Raw genomic sequence first — 18,645 nt, 5'->3', positions numbered from 1 at the left:
ATATACATATATTACTACGACTTACCAAAGACTTAAAAAAAAACTTTTTTGTTAAACTGTAAACCCAACAGTGAACTTTATCAAATGAAATGAATTCAGTTAACTTAAAATTTATTGAAAGTTAATTCTACTCATGTGAAAAGAGTTTTGAACTCAGTGTTGAAGGTAATGAGTTAAAATACCTCATTACTTCAACTTAAATAGAGTAAGTTCACAGATTTCATATAGATTAGTTTTTTTAACTCAAATGGTTTGTAGCAATCGGTTTCCTCAAATGGTTTGAGTTGCCTTAACTTATTGGGTTTTCCAGTCAGTTGGTTTGAGTTCTCTTCATTTATTGGGTTTTGTGCTCAACGGTTTGAGTTACCTTAACTTTCTAAAAAAATTTATATAAAAAGCCCAAAAAATAAAACAAATAAATAATATGACTTTTCAATTACTTTTTTTAAGAAATCGACATTTATACCTGCATAAATAATATTAATAATAATAACAACGTATATTTAAAATACAATCCAAATACAAATCATTTATTTTAAAACCATGTTAAAATAATAATGTCATTTTACTTTTACATCAATAACGTCTGTAATACTACTTTCTGCAATATTTGGTCATTTTATTTTTTTTATTTTTTTAAGAAAGTCACTTTACTTATATTTTACATGCTTGTATAAAATAAATAAATAAATAAATAAATAAATAAATAAATAAATAAAAACACTCTTGTCAATTAAATTTGATTCAGACTGAAATGTGAATCTAATCTTTGACGCTTGTATTTGGCTTTTGTGCATTTTCATAACAGTATTTATAAAAGGGAATTAGAACTTTTTAAGAAAAAAAAAAAGCAGAAATGATTTGGAACACATTTTAGTCAATATAAGTAACTTGTTTTGGTTACTTCAATTGACTAAAATATTTTCCAAATCATTACTTGTTCTTAAAAAGACAATTTCTGCTTTTTTTCCCATTAAAATATTCTCCTTTATAAATACTGTTACGAAAATGAACAAAAGCCAAAAGGTAACAAAAGCATGCTTTTTTGATTTGATTTTAATGATCAATTCAGTTGGACCAATGACCAAAGCAGCAATTATGGTACCTGCATAAATACAAAGAACAGTAAGAAAAAGTGTTAAGTACAATCAGTATTATACTGTAAATGTAATTTAACTTAGTACTATTCCTGCAAATTAGACAAAATGCACTCTGAAAAAATAAAACTAATTAAAGTAAACTGATAATTACCTCAGTATTATAATGATAGCAAGCTTAACAGTGCCTTTAGGAACACAAAATTGCACATAATACAATTATGTATAATTGTGTCCCATGTAAATAGCATCAAAAACCCATCTGACTAAAGTCAAAACACAAACTACAAAAATTATAGAATGCTTTATCAAAATTTGACTTGCAGGTGACCAAAAGTGAAGTGAAGTAAAACAGTGTTAGACAATTTTTTCCTGGTGTCCTTACAGTGCAACTATTCATAGAACAACTGAGTAATGTTTCTTAAATTACTTCTATAGTAATGCACTTACTGTATGGTGAAGGTTAGGTTTGGTGCTAGTTGGTTGTAATTATGCATAATTAATTGTAAATACTATGGTAAGTACATGGAACATGAAACAAGAACACCTTGAAAGAATGTATTGACATTAATGTAACAACGTAATGTAAAATAAAATAACGTAACAATGTATAGTAATTAATAATAACACATAAATAAATAAATAAATCAATCAATAAATAAATCAATAAATAAATAAATACAAATGAAAAATTAAATAAAATAAGGGCTGGTAAAATATGGAGGTATATGCAATGCGAGAGGGAAAAGTGGAGATGATTGGCGAAGGATTATTGGATGAGATATGCGGTGTCAACAGTCAGTCCAGCAGAGCGGCTCTGATAAAGCTTCACTCCTCTCGGGCCAGCAGTGCTGAAAGGTCACGGCGGTGCGGCGAGTTCTAGACACAGACCCAGCTTCTGCCTCTGAGAGCCAGCGGCCTGCCAACTCCTTTCACCTCAAAGGCTCCATGTGCCAAAACCTGATACTGTCACTAATCTTCGGATAATGACTCTCCAGTCACCTCATTGATGGAAAGAAAAGAGTCAGTTGACTGGGCTCATCACAAAAGAAACAGTGACAGCACAAGTTCAGAACAAAAGACATTTTGCTCTGTTTTTTTTTTTTTTTTTTTGGCTGAATTGTTGTCATGAAGAGATCTTTGAGCAGCTTTGGGTTTCTGGTACAAGGTTTGCTATTAGGCAACAAGATACACTAATTTGTCTTTTCATTCTCAGCAGAAACTCAAAGGACGGCGGCTGTTGTTGAATTCCTCCTGTACAACAGGGGTAACAAAGCAGTTCATTTGCTTTCATTTGGTCTGAGTGGTTTTGAAGGGAAACGAAAAGTCCAGAGAAAAGTTCACAGCAATGGGTTTTTTGAAGGGGCACGTATCTGCCTGCGAATGACTTAAAATTGTATAAAACAGTTGAATTAATAATTTACAAAGCCATATTGATCATTTTCAATATATTGATTGTGAATACTTGACAAAGTTGCTATTTGTTCACTCAGTCACGGTTATCATATATTTAACTAAAACAATAAAATGAACACAAATTGTTTTATTTTAAATAAAATAAACCAACTGAGGGGAAAAAAAAAATATTTTTTATATATATATATAATGAACTCCCCGAACTCTTCAAGAAACGACTAAAAACTCAACTATTTAGTCTCCACTTTCCTTCCTAATCTTAACTGCCTCTCTGGCTATACCACTAACTGTACTCTCTCTCTCAAAAAAAAAAAAAAACATTTTTCTAATGCTTTGTTTTTTAGACTTTACACACCTGAAATTTGCCTACAACACTTATTCACTGTTGCTCTTATAATTGTGTAAATTGCTTCCTTGTCCTTATTTATAAGTCGCTTTGGATAAAAGCGTCTGCTAAATGACTAAATGTAAATGTAAATGTAAATTATAACGATGGTTTGTTCTATAGACCCATCGAAAAAAATATATCTTAAAGGGGCTAATAATTTTAACATTAAAATGGTTTTTAAAAAATTAAAAACTGCTTTTTATTCTAGCCGAAATAAAACAAATAAGACTTTCTCCAGAAGAAAAAAAAAATTATTATTGTAATTATTTTATTACAGCTATTTCTCAAGAACATATTTCTCAGTATCTTTTAGGGATGTTTTCATGACGTCACAACGTTTTTGATTATGAAGAAAACAATGCAACATAGGCTCATTCTGAAAACGTAGCCTTATATACGTTTCTGGAGATCACAAATTATGTAGTCAGAATTACACATGGCTGCAGATCTCCAGATATGTATACAGAGGTGCGTTTTCAGAATAAGCCTGGGTTGAAAAAATGAATTCAAAATTTTGGAAAAACTGTAATTCAAAATTCCTGAAGTGCCAGTGGGCCAGGTGATATATTTTTCTCTCTTAATCTTTGGTGATCTCAACATAACAAATAGTTTTCTAGTTATCACAACTTTTAATGTTAAATTAAGTAAATGAATATGTTGTGACAACAAGAAAACTCATTTCTGTTTTGTCGATATTGTGAAAAATTTAAGTTGTTTGAAAATTTGTTATGTCGAAGTTAAGTCATAACGAGAAAGTAAAAAAAAAAAGTATGGTCTCAGTGGACTTCTGTACCATAAAGATGTTTCAGTTTGAGTCCAGGGTCAAAATAAAAGCAAATGCAACCATCCATGATATATTTTGTAGGTTTGTTTGCTATTATCACAATGAGGGTGGGGGGGGGGGGGGGGGGTGTTGTTATGGCAGTATCATGAAATTGTAAGAAAATAACTAAGTTAACAAGTCATGATCAAGAGATATTAGTTATGTCAAGATCATGAAAACAAGTTATGTAGAGATCACAAGAAAATAAGTGCGAAAAGGAGTTGTGTTATGCATCATGTATTGCCACAAAAAAAAAAAAAAACAATAGGAAAAAAAACTCCTATTTTTTATAAAACTCCTCCTAAGACTTCCATAAAAAAAAACACAGCTGTCACTGTACCATTTTTATAAACCAAAAATATGACTTATAATATGACACACACACAGCAATATCACACATTGATATAAATAATGTTAAATTAATTGTTTGTTCACTGTTAATGCACCAGTATTGTGGCCAAGAAGATTTTTGTAATCCAATTCAAAGCTTTGAAGGAGTAGTTGAAATTTCAGTTCATTTTCTGCTGTTAAAGACATTCATGATTATCACAAGGACCTCTTTTGTTACCATTGTATGACCATTCAATGTCACATTAGAGAAATTCATTCCTTAGTCTCGTTCATTGTATGAAGGGACATTTTGCTGACAAATGAGTAAAAACCTAGTGGCTCGAAGGATAGTGCCAAAGTAAAATAGTTTAAATTAAAGTTATTTTTATAATTTTTATTGGGGCGGGGGGGTGTTGGCAGCACTGAGATCCTTAGAATCTTTTCTTAATATGCCATCAAATAATACTGATTCTAAATGCAGTATTCCTGACAAGATTGTCAGACAGTAATTAAACATTACACTAAACAACATTTTAGTCAGTGATAGTTATTTCATATTGTAAATGTAATGTAATTGTAAAATGCATTACATTTTTATAGCTTATATACTTGAAAAACAAAATGCTGCATTCATGTTCAACAGTAAGTCAATTGCATGAGTTTTAATAATTGGTTGAACTACTTTTTAAATAAGTCTTTTTTTTCAGACCACACAATCAGTCACTCACTAGAAAACAAAAGGATCGAATGCAGGCATGGGACGATAATCGTTTTCAAGGTATACCGCGCTTTGAAAAAGTCAAGGTTTTAAAACCGCCAAAATTTTCTGTAATACCGTTCCTAAGGTGTGTAAGATTTTCTATTTATATATATATTTTTTTTAACAACAGCATCTCCAGCAGAAAAGATATCCAAAAATGCCATTTTAAATAGTAAAGAAATCAGTGTTTTTGAAACAAATGAAGACAGCAAGTCAATGATTTAGTTGAATTATTCAGCCTGACATGTTAACTGCTCCAAAATACTTTAAAAGTTTCTCAAAATAGAATATATTGTGTTCAAAGGGGGAAAACATTTAGCTTTTTACACAGATGTTTAAAAAGAATATATTTTAGAGCAGTAATCACAATACCAAGAATCTGTGATATCGTGATATTTTTATCCAAGGTTTACGTACCGTCAGAATCTTATACCGGCCCATGCCTAATCGAATGTACACCCAACGCTCTTATTTTATTGCTAATTACTTTAACACAGGGGTGGCCAAACTTGATCCTGGAGGGCCAGTCCTGCAAAGTTTAGCTTCAACACTAATCAAAAACACCTGAACACGCTAATTAATCAGAGTCTTCATGATCACTAGAAATCCATAAGCAGGTGTGTTTGATTAGAGTTGGAGCTAAACTGTGAAGGACACCGTCCCTCCAGGACCGAGTTTGTCCACCCCTGCTCTAGCAGGACCATGTTCCCATCCCTCATCTCCAAATAAAAAGTGGTCAAAAAGACAGCGCGCTCTTTTTTTTCACACATGTGGCCGAACACATTTTTACAGCTAGAACTAAACGTTACCCAGTTTATTACCCAGGAGCCTTAGCAAGTAAAAACACAGATCGACAATTATTTTCAGGGGCCGCTTAACAGTATTGTTTTATTGTGCTATTAGCGCATGCCTTGTTGCCAGCCAACTCTTGTTTCTCTCGCCCTTTGTCTTTTTTTTTGTAAGTGATTTTTTTTTTCCTCCGGTGACCTTTCAAGGGTCTGTGTTCAGGCTACAGAGGGGTCCTAATTCCAGTCATCTGGCATCACACACGGAGCGGGCCCGGTTTGGAGGAAACTAGAGAAGTTGTCAGTCTAGAGGGTAATGTCCACCACATGGGGTAAGGAAAGCTGTTGAGGAGGAAAGTATGTGTCACTGCTGGGAGTTTGAAGTTGACTGTTTGAGCCAGGCTGAAAAAAAGAAGAGAAAAAGAAAAGAAAAGGAAAAAAAAGCACTTGCTGGAGCCACATTGGATTCATTTGGCACCAAATGCTTTTTTGATTTTTTGGCTCACACTCCCCTATTGGCAAAGACAATGAAGGCTGGTACATAAAGCGAGCCATATGAGTGGGCGAATGTGAAACCTTTCACACAGAGGTGCATTATTCATGACACCGGATGAACTGCTCGGATTATTTTTCATTCATTTTCCCCCAGTAGTGCTGGCAGAAATGGAATCTTAAGTAAGTGGTTTTATTCAAATCATTTCGCTACGGCACTGCTGACAATAACAACAACTAAAATGTTCAAACTAAAGTAATAAACGCTTGGGCGTTAGGGTTACTGCTTGTTCATTACTAAGACAAAATGATCAATCAACAGATTAGAATTTGTCTTCCACCTCTTTTTTTAAGACATAAACATGTTGTATTTTCAAAGAAGCCCTACAATATTCCAACCGTGTGTTTAATGGAACTTAAAAGTACAATGGAATATTTCAAGGGCTGTGTTGGCATATACAACCCTCAAAGTGACAGTTTTGGGAGAAAACTGATTTGAACAAATCAGTGATGTTAATAAAGTTCCACTGCTTTGGAACAATTGTTTACAACAATTTGGATTTTGATTAAATGAAAGCTTGTTGAATATTTAAAGGGTTAGTTTACTCAAAAATCCATCTTTCATAGTCATAAATAAATTAATCATTAAAATACAGCACCGGCAGATTCTGTAATATTTCTGTTTTATAAAGCTTTTCTGTTGGTTTGAGGACATTTCAACTCATTTGTGAAACTGATTTTTTTTTTAATCTATAGTGGTCTGAATAATTGTTTTAGTCACCAAACATATTTAGAAATTGAAAGATAATACAATTAAATGCAAGCAAAATATTGCTTTTTTTTATTTGTATTTAACATTTTTTTATAACATATAAATTTGGCTGTACTAGTTTTTGGACCGTTATCGTAAATCACTCATAAATATTGTCTTTTACATCTGATCGCCTAAAGACCTTATGATATCCTCCACACTTCGCATTTGAACATATAAAAGTGAAGATCATCTTTTTCATTGAATTTTGAGTGTTTTAATCAACCTTGTTACACTTGTGGTGTTCCCGGTCAAAAGTGAGCGCCATAGGAAATGATTGGGTATCCTGGATATATTCATTCATCAGACAGAAAACATCTCCATACACACTACCCCAACTCACTCACTTACTCACTCATTTCAGACTGAACAATGTCTTTTGCAGGTTCACATCTTTTACGCACTTATGTGCTGATCCTCCAGCCTGATCACACAAGGAAATATAACTATTTCACGTTTTGTCAGTTTAGTGGCTAATTCATATGACTTCAGTCGTACAAAATTGTACAATTTTTGAAAGGAGCCGTGGCACCCAACCCCACCCCTAAACCCAATCGTCATTGGGGATAAGCAAATTGTATTAAACTGTATGAATGAGATCAGACAAATTCATATGGATTAGCTACTAAACCAATAAGTTATGAATTGCCATGAAAGTGTTGGATCCTCCAACGTGAATTAACTTCCTGATAAAACAGTGTATCTTATCTTCACACAGACTACAGGAGGTGTCTGTTATGAGAATCCATATATGCGTGTCTTTCTTTCTTACTTACTTTCTTTCTTTTTTTTCTTTTATTCTTTTATTCTTTTATTATTTTTGTTTATTTATTTTTCTCTCTCTCTGTAAAGAAGAACAGAGAAGGAATCTTTCTTTCTTTCTTTCTTTCTTTCTTTCTTTCTTTCTTTCTTTCTTTCTTTCTTTCTTTCTTCCAATCTTCATTCAGTCACTCTCTGAGTCTAGCAGGAGCACTTTTAGCTTAGCTTAGCAATAACTATTTTATTATATTAGATCATTATTATCTCACTCAAAAATGACCAAAGTATAACTAGAACTAGTTTTGTGTCCATGCTCGCCGTATATACCCTCAGTCACTATTCCCTATATTAGTACACTTGAAGGATCACTCAGAACACAGGAAAGGATAGCATTTTGTTTGTGCTTTGCTGGTTGATAAATCATTCAGATGGATTAAAATTTAGATTTCTGTAATCTATTGTTCCTTTTGTAATATATTTTCAGCGACTATTTTATTTTCATTGCTGTTATTTTATGTCTAATTCTGTAAATTCATGTTAAAAACTACTTTGAGACATTGTTCACAGCTAAAGAAAAATTTGAATAAAAATTTGGTGGAGAAAATTTATTTTTGTGCTAATATAAAAGCAGTTAAAACAGACCTGTCAATTTTGACTGGGAACACTAAAGTAAGGGGCAGGATGCGAACACGACAGGAGGGTTAAAAGATAGATTTGTGAGGGGTGTACTTTTATATGCTGAGAGACAGATGGCATAACTTCTACAGTTACAAAGCAAAATAGAATCAAATGAAAATGACTATAAAAATGTGGCTTTACTGCAGAGTAAATACTGTACACAATCGAATATAAGTGTCATTGTCAATGGTTGTCAAAAATGTAAAATATTGCTAGAAATCATAGCTTTGAGAACAGTGTTGATATCGTGAATATGGGCAAAGTGCCAGAGATATTGGTGTGCTCCAGTTTGACTCTGTGTGCTCTGACCGAGTGTGCTCTGACATTGACAGTGATGATAAATTCATCTTCTCCAACCAAACTCCTCCAAGTTCCAAATGTATTGAATTACATTCTTATTTTAAGTATTATTTATTTTGTTATTCTATAATTGTTATTAAATTGCAGTGATTAAAGATCTGACCATGCTTGATATATACTGTAGGTCGGCAAAAGATTCAAACAATTAAGGGTTACTTACATTTAAGTGGAAATTCAAGACTGGGAAGTTGTACATGATACTATATGTAAATAGTGTGACAAAAAGCAGCATTTATATCTGTGTATTATCTAAATAAACAAATAAACAGATAAACAAACAAACAAATGAATAAATAAATAAATAAACAAATAAACAAATAAAAACAGACAAATATAATCAAACAAATAAATAAATACATGAATAAAAATTTAAAAATAAATAAATAAACAGACAAATATAAACAAATATAATTAAAGAAGCCAACAAATACATAAATATATAAATACATGATTAAATAAACAAATACATCATTAAATAAACAAATAAATACATGCATGAATGAATGAATGAATAAATAAATAAATAAATAAACACGAAAAAAACAGACAAATAAACAAATATAAACAGCAACAAAAACAACAAACAAATAAATAAGAAAACAAACAATTATATAAATAAATAAATAAATAAATAAATAAATAAATAAATAAATAAATAAATAAATAAATAAATAAATAAATAAATAAATAAATAAATAAATAAATAAATAAAGTGTCCTTATTAGGTGACAAAGTACAAATTTAGCAACATTTTTTTTTTGCCTGAGTGAGTTTTGTCTGCTTATCTGAGCTACTCAGACATGGTGGATGAGCCTGTGAATAGGCAATTAACCACAAAACGCCATCAAGGCTCATTTTTCTTTGGAGGACATGAATTCATTTACACATTTGGCTTGCTACCACATTCAGATTCAACACACAGGTAAAGCTACAAGGCATATGCACAAATAGAAAAAGAAAAAAAATCCAATGATATTTGACAGCCTTCTGGTGCTGTTTGGAATTGAGAACAGGGGCCCATAAAGATACTGAACTGGGCTATGAAGATAGAAATAAATGTCGATACGACAGAAATGACTAAGCAAAGACTGAAATAGTTGTAACATTAGAAATAAGTGTATCATTATAGCCACAAAGCGAATGACATTTAACCAACAAGAGGCGGTGTGAACACAGACTAATTAATAAACATTGATACTCGTATAAAACACTCATTCTATAAAAAATAAAAAAAAAACAGCCACCGGGAGAGAAAAGGAGAAAACCACAAAGCAGAAAGATGAGATAAGATAGAAACACAACGAACAACTGTTTTATCAGCAGAGAAAGTGAAGACGAAAAGAGATTACAATACTGGGTGAGACTCAGACTTTAACTGAACAGAAACTGATATAAATGACAGTTTGAAATACACAGTGTGCGTTAATCCGCTGTGTAAAACATACGCTGGGTAAGTTGGCGGTTCATTCCACTGTGGCGATTAATGGGACTATGCTGAAAAAGAAATGTGTTTTATAACATTGTGTGGTAACTTTTTTTCTGTGCAAAATGACTACAGCTTTTACTATTAATTAAACACATTTTATTTGTTCGTTAATTTTATTTATTTATTTATTTTTGTTTATTTATTTTTGTTTTTTATTTATTTATTTATTTATTTATTTATTTATTTTTTGCTTGTTTGCTTATTTATTTATTCATTTGTTTGATTGTTTCATTATTTATTTTTTGTGTGTTTGTTTGTTTGTTTGTTTGTTTGTTTGTTTGTTTGTTTGTTTGTTTGTTTGTTTGTTTACACTTCACAATAAGGTTCATTAGTTAATGTTAATTAATGCATCAATACATTCACTACAGTATTTGTTCATGTTAGTTAACAAAAATACAGATGTTCATTGTAAGTTGATGTTAATTCACGGTGCATTAACTAATGTTAACAAGCATGGACTTGGATGTTAATAAAGCATTAGTAAATGTTCAATTATGATTAATAAATGCTGTACAAGTGTTGTTCATGATTAGTTCATGTTAGTAAATGCATTAACTAATGAACCTTATCGTAAAGTGTTACCGTTTGTTTATATCAATTTTAGCATAATTCATATTATTATTTATACATTCGTCTATATATTTGTCAGGCATATTTAGAGTAGGGCTGCACAATATAGCGTTTCAGTATTTGAATTTATAGTTGATTTATAGTTACAGAATTGTATTTATTCACTGTATTTATATGGAATTTATATGATTTATGCACAAAAAAAAAAAAAACATTTCTTAGAATTGTTGTCTCGTTTCTAGACCAAATATGTTTTAAAGCGAAAACTAAATTATTTCACTTACCCCACTAGCAGATAACTTCTGTAAAACAAGCAAAAGATAACAAATAAAAAATGGTGAAAACTGAACAATATTTTACCAGGTCGAATAACCTTTTTTTATATATATATTTGGCCTAGAAGCAAGACAAGACAAGAAAACATATTCCATATTTTCATCCATCCATCCATCCATCCATATATCCATCCATATTATCCATCCATCCCATCTATCTATCCATCCAACCATTCATCCATATGTCCACCCATCCATCTATATATCCATCTTTCCATATGCTATCCATCCATCCGTCCATTCATATATCCATTCATCCATTTATTAGATGTCTTGTAATGTCTTAATTCTCACTAATTTCTTCTAAACAATATTTTTACTTCATCAAAAAAAATGTCTTAAATATTTGGACTAGAAACAAGACAAAACATAATAAGAAGAAGCTTTTTTTTTGCATTGTGATTATTCAATTTCTTCAATTGATTCATCCATACAGTCATTCATACATCCATTCATATATCCATCCATCGTAATTATTAAATTTCTCAACCTGAATACTGTTAAACTTCCAGAAAATCGTCAAATATTGCTATTCAAACTATCTTCTGAATCTGTATTTATATCGCAATATTTATAACAGAAAAATAAAATATTGCAATATCAGATTTTTCCAGTATTGTGCAGCCCTAATTTAGAACATTGAAAATGTATGACACGTATCTAAAAATACAAATCTGTATATTTCACAGTGATTCTTCACCACAAGTTTTTGACATCATACTTTTGAGTTTTTTCATAAACAGATTTTTTCATAAATGTTTTTTGAAACATTAAAATATATACATTGCCTTTAATATCCTTTCTATGTGTATAGAATTACTTGTGTCTTTTTCGACACCGAGTTTAAATCTCACGATTCTTATAAAACAACTGAAGTTTGAGAAATAAAGTCTAAATTAGAATTTGCAAGTTCAGAAAGAAAGTCAATTAAAAGGGGAAAAAATGTGAAACGTAAACTGGAAAGTCTTACAATGTAAAACCTTTCAGTTAAAGTCACTAAATGAAATAAGTTAGTTTAACTTATAATTTTTTAAAAGGTTACTTTGACTTAATAAAAAAGTTATCATAACTTATGAATGGATTATATTAAGCAGAACTCAAAACGAATAAGTGATGAATTAATTAATTTTATTTTTTGTATCAACTTAACTCTAAAACAAAGTAATACCAAACCATTTGTGTAGCGATATAGTTGTTTGGACTTAATTTGTTAAACAATTTGATACTTAAAATATTTAAGTTACTACACTGTAAAACCCAAAAAGTTAAGGTAACTCAAACCGTTTGAGGAAACTGACTGCAACAAAGCATTTAAGTTCAAAAACTAATCCTAGTAAGTACTGTGAACTTAGTTCATTTGAGTAAACAAAGCAAGTTGAGCACAGTAAAACCCAATAAAAGAAGAGAACTCAAACAAACTGAGTACTGTAAAAGCCAATATGTTAAGGCAATTCAAACCATTTGAGTTAAAAAAAACAAATGTATATGAGTACTGTGCACTTACTCCATTTAAGTTGAATTAATGAGGTATTTCATTTACTCATTTGAAAAAACTCAGTGTTGAAGGTATAATGAGTTGAGTTAAATTTCAGTTAATTTTGAGTTAACTACACTCATTTCATTTTGATAAAGTTCACTGTTGGGTTTTACACTGTAATACTCTAAAAGTTTGATAACACAAATTATCAACATAAATAATATATCTGTATATGACTCTATACACTGAAAAATGATTCCTTGATGATTCCTTGGATTTACTTTTTTTTTTTACGTTAAGTGGTTGTAAACAATTTATTTGGGCTGAATTTAAACAAACAAATTAAGTTGAACTCAATTTAATTTGTTTGTTTAAATTCAGCCCAATTAAATTGTTTGCAACAGTTTTACAGACATTATTTTTTTAGTATATAGTTTACAGTACTCAAACCATTTTGTTTTAAAACTTAAATGGTTTGCCGCAATCGGTTTTCTCAAACAGTTTGAATTAACTTTACTTATCGGGTTTTACAGTGTAACAGTGAGATTAACAAGTTGAAGTTTGGCCAGAAACAAGTTTAAAAAAATACTGGGTTCCACACAATTACTGCATGCTGTCCCAACAAAAATCAATGAAGTTAACTTAATAGTTTCTCTTTACAAATTTAAGTTGATTGAACATAAAACAAAACACTAAAGAATTGTGTCGTTTCAACTCATTTTAAATGAGTAGTTTGAACAAGCTGTAAAAGTCATTTTTTTTTTAGTGTAAGCGAGTCCTTTTTAAAAAACACATTAAAAATAAATAGCTGATCTGCGGAGCTGAGCATCGATGGATTTGTTCTTCAGTGTTCGGACTTTTACAAGGGCGTAGAATTGGCATGGACAGAGGGGACGTGTTTTTTACTGAAATGTCCCTATCAATAATTTAATGAACTTCAAAATAAAATAATGCTTTGTCAACCATTAGTAACCTACACGTGCACAAAGTCATGTTCACTATGAGTTCACTGTAATACTTTTAACCAAGGCAGTGCAATTAATTCAGTAAATTTCAGTAAATCAAAATTCAGTTACGATTTTGGCCTCCATAATTATGAAAAACAATAATTGGGATAAAACAGTTAGATTGCGTCACACACCTCTCTAAATTTCTCTACATACCTCCTTAAAGTCCAATTGCAGTTAAATCATGTAAATTCGCTTTTGCAGCATGGGATGTGATTGTTCTTTGTATTACTATTATGTAGTGTTTATTTCATATAATTAAGTACTTCATTAATGTTTTTAAAACGCTACAAGAATTTGGACTTTTAGCAGTGAAAATCAAACCACACTAAACTGAACTAAACTGAACTTCAACTCTGAAAACTGGAATGACAAAGTTTCCATTTACTAGAACTTCTAGATTAAGCTGCTTTGACACAATCTACATTGTAAAAGTGCTATAGAAAACATGATTTGAATATATATATATATATATATATATATATATATATATATATATATATATATATATATATATATATATATATATATATATATATATATATATATATATATAAACGTATAATACTATAATACTAGACAGTGGATTTTTTTCTGTCAATACTTCTCAATGACTCAGACATTAATAACGCATGAACGTAGTGCATGAACATAGCACCAAATTGTGGTTAAAGCAGCATTATAAGCGTGTCTAAATTCAAACTCAGATCTGGTGTATAATTTCTTGCCTGCTCTGCCAATGCGTCTCACTGTTTTGTCTAGCTTACATTCAGAGCCTCTATTAATTTTACGCTTGCTAAAACACACATCTCCCCAGTTCGTCTGTCACAAGCGGACGGCAGGATTACATTATGGTTAATACGGGGATTTCAAGCAAATCCAGTGGTCTTGAGTGGAGCCCTTGGACCTGCACTCATCACTGTCAGCGAATGGGCAGAAACATGAAGTGAGACAAGTGCCGGAGCAAAGCAAACAAGCCCTCAATGGAGCTCAAGTGTCAGACAGGACATGCTGGAGGCTGATGCTGGAGACCACATGGATGAAGCGGAGGTAGTCAAGCAGAGGCGGAAGAAAATAACAATAATAATAATAAAATGTTTTGCTAATCAGTGATTTTTTTTTATTTGGTAATTAAAAAAAAGATGTGCTGTGTTGGTTTAATTATTTTTATTTTATTATTTTATTTTATTGCTTTCATGTATGTGTGTGTGTGTGTGTGTGTGTGTGTGTGTGTGTGTGTGTGTGTGTGTGTGTGTGTGCGTGTGTGTGTGTGTGTGCGTGTGTGTGTGTGTGTGTGTGTGTAAATGCCTATATATACACTTTTCATACTTTTTGTTTAATTGTTTGAGGTAATCTCAACATGTACTTGTTTTGCTGTAATTACTTTGTTTTGTAAAAATTACTAGCAGTCTCTTTGCTATATATGTGTTATATTTTATTTTTTAGTTAACAATACTTAATTAGGGTTTTAAATAAGTAAAATAACTCTGGAGAAAACCATAGACTATAAAAGATATGGACGTAGTATTCGTGATGTCACTTTTGGGTTTCTGAAAAGTGTAAATGAAGCTACAAGTAGGTGTGACCAACCATTTTGTTCGTGCGTCATCGCACCAACCAGAGGTTACCAAAAAAGGGCAAAGAGGCGGAGCGTCAGTGGAGCTACAGATGCTTGCTAGCATTTGGCTTAGATGGGCTTTTCTTTGGGAGAAACACTTAAAGGGCACACAGGTTTCCCCTTTTTTCATATTTAATATAAGTCTTTTGTGTCCCTAGAATGTATCTGTAAAGTTTCAGCTCAGTACACGCATCAGATTATTTATTATAGCTGTTTGAAGTGTCTATATTATATGTGGCAAAAAGGTTTTGCTGTTTTTTTGTACTGACCCTTTAAGGCTAGTCCTCCCCGCCCACCGTTCCCACATGCCTGTCAGCAATCGCTGCCCTCGGCTGCCTCAGGAAGCAGATCTCACGTAATGTCTGTGAGAAATACTATAGTAAGAACTTTAACAATCAGTATTTGATGCATTTGATGCATACACACACAGTAAGGACACAAACACATAGCGCAGACACACACACACACATAGCTCAGACATGCAGACACACACACACAGAGAGAGAGAGACAGTGCGTTAAGCTTTGCACTCGTTTTACACGCATATGTGACATGAGACTGGTAATATCCACTGCTGTATGGATATCTCTTATATTAATGTACAAAATAAACCTGATTTAACGTCCACAAACCGCAATTGAAGCGGCTTCTTTTATAATTGTTCTGACACGCAGCTGTGCTGATTAAGTGAATCTGAAGTGAATCGCTGTAATTCATTTCACACATGCTCTGTTTTAAAACATTTTAAACTTGTAAAACTCACTCTTGATCACGTTTGATGATGATTGATGAACCTACTGAACTGAACAGACCTTTTATTCCCAGTTGCTTTGCGCTCGTCCTCGCTTGTTGATATGATTATACACGTGACTACCGGGACATGTTAATGCGCGCAGCTGTCAATCAATATTGGTGGGCGGGGGGACCGCACTCCTACGTAAAGTTGCGGTCGATCTGAAAACCGCTCCAATTGGTCCACCGTTTTTATGTTGTTAAAATTGAAAAAAAGGACTGGGTGTGTTTATTTCACCCCAATATGACAGTTTATACACTATACTTACACACATTTCTCAAACAGGTTGAAAAGTAGATTTTTCACCATAGGTGCCCTTTAATACTTCATTACCTGCTGTTATGAAGCGGACAGGAGACAGAGGTAAGGAAACGTTAGGGTGTTTATTAAATGACAACAAGGAGCACATGAAGGATAGCCAGGAGGATCAGGAATGATGTTGGGGTCTTTTCCTCCGTGGCTGGGTAACAGGAATACACGAGGATGGACAGCACACACCAGATACAGCTGACAGAGGATGACACAGACTTGGAAGGACTGGAAGACAGGACGATTCGGGTGGACCAGGAAGACTAGGAGGAATACAAAGAGAACAGGTAAGTAAAGCGTTTGTTTTAGCTGAGGATGACTACGCTGAGTGGTCGCTCAGTTGTCCGCTTTCGTCGAGACGAGCCCGGACAATGAGCGACTGGAGTGCTGTGCTTTTATCTGGTGCTCGTGAATGTGATGCAGCTGTGTGCTCATTAGAAGTCAGGTGATGGTGATCTTCGTGAGTGGGGATCGTGAGAGCCTGACCAATCCGTGACAGTACCCCCCTCCCCAGGGCCCGCTCCTGAGGGCCGACACCTCCGACGCCGTGGTGGTCTCCCTCTGCCTCTAGGCGCTGGGAACTCAGGGTGGCTCTCATGAAACTCCACCATGAGACTAGGATCGAGAATATCAGCTCTGGGAACCCATGTCCTTTCTTCGGGGCCGTACCCTTCCCAGTCCACCAGGTACTCCAACTGGCCACCACGACGTCGGGAACGCAAGATCTCCTTCACTGCGTAGACGGCTCCTTCTTCTAGGAGCAGTGGAGGAGGGGGTTCCTCTTCGTGGTCAGGCTCTGTGGAGGGAAGAACAGGATCGTGATAGGGTTTCAGGAGTGATACGTGGAATGTAGGGTGAATACGGTAGTGAGAGGGTAATTGTAGTTTGTAGGTGACGGGGTTAACCTGTTCCACGATGGTGAAGGGACCAACAAATCGGGGACTTAACTTGCGAGAGGGCAGTCGCATGCGTATGTCCCGGGTGGATAGCCACACCTTTTGTCCGGGTGTGTATCTGGGTTCTTCAGACCTTCTTCTATCGGCGGTTACCTTGCTTCGACGGACTGCCCTCTGCAGATGTTGATGAGCCTCGTCCCAGACTCTCTCGCTCTCCCGGAACCAGTGATCCACTGCGGGGACATCAGATGGTTCGCCATCCCAGGGAAAGAGCGGTGGTTGGAAGCCCAGGACGCACTGGAATGGCGTGAGTCCGGTGGAGGGTTGCCGCAGTGAATTTTGGGCATATTCTGCCCAGCCCAAATACTGGCTCCAGGAGCTCTGGTGACCACTGCAGAAGGTCCTCAGGAACCGTCCCACCTCCTGAATCTTCCTCTCTGTCTGCCCGTTGGTTTGGGGATGATATCCAGAAGAGAGGCTGACGGCCACACCTAGGAGCTTGAAGAAGGCTTTCCATAGACGTGAGATGAACTGTGGACCTCTGTCCGACACAATATCTTCTGGAATACCAAATGACCTGAAGACTTGATTAAAGATATTGTCGGCTGTTTCAAAGGCTGTGGGAAGACCTTTCAGAGGGATTAGTTTGACAAACTTTGAGAATCTATCTACGATGACTAGAATACAGGTATTACCTTCTGACGAGGGGAGGTCAGTGATAAAGTCCACTCCTAGGTGTGACCAGGGACGGTTCGGAATCGGCAAGGGATGGAGCTTTCCAGCGGGTAGATGACGTGGGCTCTTGGATTGGGCACAGTCCTTACAGCCCTGAACATATTGCCTCACATCCCTTGCCATGTTTGGCCACCAGAATCGTTGGGATACTAGCGAGAGAGTATTGTTGATCCCTGGATGTCCAGTGCCTAGCGAGGTATGTAAGGAGTGGATCAGATCTACCCGGTGTTCAGGTGGTATGAACTGCCGATGAGGAGGGCATCCCGGCGGAGCAGGGGCTTCCGGAGTGGCAACGACTGGAGGAGCGTTCCAGGTGATCGGACAAATGGAGATGTGTTCGGGAAGAATCTTCGTTGGGAGTTCTTCATGATCGTGATGCTCGTGTAAACGAGAGAGAGCGTCTGCTCTTAGATTCTTGGGTCCTGGACGATAGGAAATGGAGAAATCAAAACGTGAGAAGAAAAGTGACCATCTGGCTTGACGTGGACATAGTCTCTTGGCCTCTTTGATATATTGGAGGTTTTTGTGATCTGTGATCACCTGGAACGGATGTTTGGCTCCCTCCAACCAGTGACGCCACTCCTCCAAGGCTAGCTTGATTGCTAGAAGCTCCCTGTCTCCTATGCTGTAATTCTGCTCCGCCGGGCTCAACTTCCGAGAGAAATAGGCACAGGGATGCAGTCGGGGCGGTGTATCATGATGTTGGGATAATACTGCCCC

The 18,645-nt window shown here is 34.5% G+C and overlaps 1 protein-coding gene across 1 annotated transcript in view; it reads right to left on the bottom strand.

Moving 5' to 3' along the window:
- The window catches only part of aff2 (AF4/FMR2 family, member 2), a 410,790-nt gene that overhangs the window by 345,449 nt on the left and 46,696 nt on the right, over positions 1-18,645 (bottom strand). The gene's annotated exons all lie outside the window — the stretch shown is intronic.

Source organism: Danio aesculapii, chromosome 14 (assembly GCF_903798145.1).
Source record: "Danio aesculapii chromosome 14, fDanAes4.1, whole genome shotgun sequence".
NCBI classification, from domain to species: domain Eukaryota; kingdom Metazoa; phylum Chordata; class Actinopteri; order Cypriniformes; family Danionidae; genus Danio; species Danio aesculapii.
This window is presented reverse-complemented; position numbering and strand designations above follow the sequence as displayed.